Source organism: Molothrus ater, chromosome 1 (genome assembly GCF_012460135.2).
Source record: "Molothrus ater isolate BHLD 08-10-18 breed brown headed cowbird chromosome 1, BPBGC_Mater_1.1, whole genome shotgun sequence".
Lineage (NCBI taxonomy): Eukaryota > Metazoa > Chordata > Aves > Passeriformes > Icteridae > Molothrus > Molothrus ater.
This window is the reverse complement of record NC_050478.2, coordinates 67,905,967-67,910,406: the sequence shown is the minus strand read 5'-3', so window position 1 is coordinate 67,910,406 and position 4,440 is coordinate 67,905,967. Positions and strand designations below refer to the sequence as shown.

Below are 4,440 nucleotides of genomic sequence, written 5' to 3'. Positions count from 1 at the left end.
TTGAATTTGTGATCAGAAAGCTTCCTCCAGAGTGAGTCCAGCCTTCTTTACCACTGTTCTTTTTAAAGGATTTTGAATGCAGCTGAATGTGAGAGATACATAACTGCATATCCAGCCAACACTTGCCCCTAAAGAGGAAGAAATAAAAGTTCTTGCTTCAGCCACACCGTTGCTGGATTTTTACAGTGAGCCCTCCTGCGCAACAGTATTCAAGAAAGCTGTGTATGGTCTAAAAGACTGGAGTTACCCATAACACAAAGGTTGGTTGAATGAAAAACTCAGCAAATATTCTCTCTTCTCCTCAATGTTGCTGTATGTTGCAGGGTGGAAAGATAGCTGGCTTAGCAGGAATGTTGATTTATTTTGTAGGGTGGAACGAGAGCTCTTTAAATCAGGAATGTAAGCTTTGTCTCTTCTTCAACTGATGCTCACTATCAAGAATATTTGTATGAACAAAGCTACTTTAGTGTTCAAAGACAACTTCTCTTCACGACTGTCACCAATACCACAGATGACTGAACTGGCTCACAACCAGAATAAATCTTACCTCATGCATTCTTTTTCCATGTGGATGAAGGCAGCTATCTAGAAGAAAAAGGAAATACAGCTTGGGGGCTAGAAACACAAACCACAAATGCCAGAGGTGCATCACCAGTTGCACCACAAGCTTCCTTGGTAAGCTTTGGTAAGTAACCTTATTTCTTTGTCTAAACAGACCCCAACCTCCTCTGTACCTGCTGGACTCAGAATTGCTTATTGCATCATGGCTTTGTGTCTGTGGTGTGTGGAGAAATCCTTAAGCAGCTACAGTTACCAGGAGATTCTGGCTCTTGGCTGGAATTTTACCCCAAGCCATCTTTACTTTTCTGCTCACATGTGATTGTTTCTAAAGAGTTAGAAGACACCTATGCTCACCTGAGGATAGCATACAAATGCTTGACTGTAGTAGTAGTCATGCAGTGTTAGAGATGAAGTGCTGTTAAGAGTTGATATTTGCTTCATATATGTTAAGCCTGCAGAAGATTTGAGGCAAAAAATTACCACAAAATGGAGATTTTTTTTTTTTCAGGGCACAAAAATGCTTTGAGTTGTTTTAATTTGAAATCTATTACAATTATATAGTCAAAATTTTAATCATTTTCTTTTCCTTCTTTTTGTTTGGGATAGTAATATTATTATTCTCTTTTCTGAACCAGGTTTTCCTGCTATTACATAGACTGCCCTATGGTTTTGTGTCACTGTGCAGCAAAAGCAACCATGGACCAGAAAATAAAATCAGAAGTGCGTGAAGGAAGGAATTGTTGTGGGAAGAAAGAGATCTCTAACACCTGACTAAGCATCAAAATGTCATCTCATTCGTCAATGCAAGGAGAAACCTCTGGAGCTTCTTTTCCAAGCAGTTCAAATTCCTTTCTCACTGTGGTCTCTGCAAGGGGCACAGGACAGATGTGTCACTGCTTGGGACAACACGGCTGGTGCCTGCAGTGCTCAGGGCTGTGCCCCTGCCATGGAGTGGCCAGGACACTCACTCCAAAGTCTTCTCACTGGGCAGCCCCAGTGACTCAGAGACATAAAGATCACTGTTATGAGTGGGGGTGGAGGTTAATCCAAAGTGCTTTAAGTGCCAGAGGTAGCTGTGTCATGTACACCTCAGTGGTGCCTGAGTGATGGGCATGAGATTGGTCCCCCAGGACAAGCAGGAGGCTTCAGGGCCTGCTAGGGACAGTGCTGGGCTTGTCCTGGGAGAGAAGAGCTGAATATGATGACATCTGTGACCACAAAGTCTGTGAGTGCTGTTCCCCCATCACTCATGCTCTGATTTCCTCTGGGAGGGAGATGATTGATTTACTCCAGAAGGAATGAACTACCACACAGGCACTGCAGAAAGCAAGGGGAAAAGCTGAGGAGAGAGTAAAGATAATCCCAGCTGAAATCTTTACTTTAATTGTATCCTGGGCAGCAATCCCCACAATAAAACAGAGCATTGGTCTCTACACTTACTCTGACTCTGGACACACAGACAGCTCTTAAAAATATAAATTGTTGTTGTAGTGCATTAAATAGCTTATTTAGTTGGTGTTTTTACCCTGGTGATGGGAAAATTTTACTGGGTATGTTAGGTCATGTGGACCGTTTATTCCCCCTTTCTCATCACATGGTTTGTCCCGATACCCCCCTCCCTTAGTGGTCTGTCCCACGGGTGGTCCCTCCCCTCGCCCCTCCCCAATGTTATCCCATTGGCCGCGGTCCTCTTTTCCTGCCCCCCTCACCTGGGGCATAAAACCCTATGGCAGGTGTGGTTCTGTCTCTTTGCTATCTGGGTGGTTGCTGCCCTCAGAAGTGTCCTGTCTCAAGCTAATAAACTGGATACTTGTCTCCATGTGTCAAAGAGCGCTTCATGTCTTTTATCTTCCATCTATGCAATTCCATGTGGGCTTTTGTCCTGAGCAAGCCGGATCTGGATTTATATTAGCCCAGAGAGCCACGGATTTAATTGCAAATTGTCTCCTCTGATTGCTAATCCAAGTGATGGGTCCCTGCAGAAGGAGAGAGTCAAGCCTAAGGGCCCTGTCCACTCATGCCGAGTGTTTATTTCCCTTATCTCACCACGGGTAGGAACAGGCTTGTCTATTGGTGCTTTAGGCCTTACACCTTTTCCTACTCTGAAAGGGTATGGATCACTGCAGAAATCTGCTGCATTCTGCCTCTGGACTGTGGGGAGTGGGATAATATGGGGCATGGGGGCTGATATTTGCACACCCTATCCCTACAGCTAAGTCTGATACCAGGGCACTAATCCTCGCAGTAAAAGAGCATGTAAAGGAGGAAGGGCCCTTGCCAACCCTTCTCTTCTCTGTAGCTGTATAACTGCTGTAGCATTCAGTAGATTGCTGGGTTCATGAATGTTTCCCAGACCTTCAAACCCTGATCACAGCTGTAAGTCAGGGAACCAATCTGTGTTGGAAAAGAGCTTGAAGAGAATTTTCTCCTCTCAACACAAATCCTCTCACTATGTCTTTAGGCTTTGCATATTGTAAGAAGGAGTTGTGCCTCTGGTATTTTATACTCTCCAAACTGTAACTATAATCCCAACACAAACCCTAATGTTATTTATATAGAGGAGATAACCTCCCTCCCTAAAGGACCATGTGATTTTACCTCTGCTCACACCAGCTGTCCTTACATTATTGAAAGCCCTACAATGATGAATTAAAGTAAAACTACAGGATCCAAGCCCACCCCATCCTCTATGCCTGTCAATAGCCAAGGTACCATTCCCTATGGGAAAAGAGAAACTATAGCCTTGATCACAGCACCACCAGTTCTTTCCCTGGGGTTTCGTGTCCTCTAGAATCAAACTGGCCCTTTGAAAGTGTTACTGGCCTCACCCTAATTCCAATCCCAACTGGCAGGAGTACCACAATGAAAATGAAAGTAAGGAATTGGTCCCTGATACCATCTCTCTACCTTTTTTTAGAGGCTCTGTAGAATCCTAAAGTTGAGCATTAGAATATATCTTTATCATAAACACAAATCCCACCTCTGTCCTCCTTGTACCTCAAGAGCTAATGACCTCAGTGAAAGAGAATGTGACACCTACAAACATCATTCTCCTTCCTAAAGCTGTGGGTTCTGATGGTCTCCACAGTAAATTGGCCTCTTACAGCTGTTGCTAGGCCTGCTCCTTGGGCATGGCACCAGGGTGAGATCCTGGGGCAAGCAGGTAATTCCTGATCACTCAAACCCATCAAGCTCTACATTGACCCCAGAATCCCTTCATAGCAGCTGCAAAATTAAAAAAAAAGATGCTCAGACACATGTGCATACATATGTACACATATGTGGTTTTTTTTCTGTTCAAAATGCATATATTAATGACACAGCTTTTTTTCCAGCCTTCAGAGAAGTGGTTTGGGTTCTTTTTGTAAAAGAAAAAGAAAATGTATGCCACTCCCTGTCCCTAAAAAGAAAGGTTTAGAGGGCAAAATCTGCTGAGTTAAGAGTTTAAGGAGTGTCTCTTTTGGAGGAAGCAAGAGATTTTTCTTTCAGAGTGCCCTCTCTTTGCAGACCAGGAAGATGCTGTTCCCTCGAGGTGCCTGAGTTTCCTCTTGGATATTCACTCCCAAAGGGAGCTAACATGAATACAGGATGTGTAATCACTGGAGCTGGGTAAAAGAAGGAGTGACCCAATTTGCTGGTGCAGACACATTAGGCAGCGACTGCCTTAATTACCTACTGGGTGTCTCAGGTTAGATGATGTGACAATTTCCCAGCAATAACAATTATCCTTCTGGACTCTGATTCACTTTTTGGTGGGTTTGTAAAGGCCTCTTGGATAAAATATGCATGAGCACATCTTGCCCATCCTCTACACCCAGGCTTCTGCCACAGGTTAGCAGGCATCCTGGCACAGATGGCAGCACTGGGAGTGTTTTCCAT

At 44.0% G+C, this 4,440-nt stretch overlaps 1 long non-coding RNA gene across 1 annotated transcript; it reads left to right on the top strand.

Moving 5' to 3' along the window:
* Positions 1-380: 380 nt before the first annotated feature.
* On the top strand, positions 381-2,376 carry LOC118701775 (uncharacterized). The gene is made up of 2 exons (XR_004982581.2): positions 381-685; positions 1,197-2,376. It is a non-coding gene; the product is annotated as an uncharacterized LOC118701775 (long non-coding RNA).
* The last annotated feature ends 2,064 nt before the right edge of the window (positions 2,377-4,440 follow it).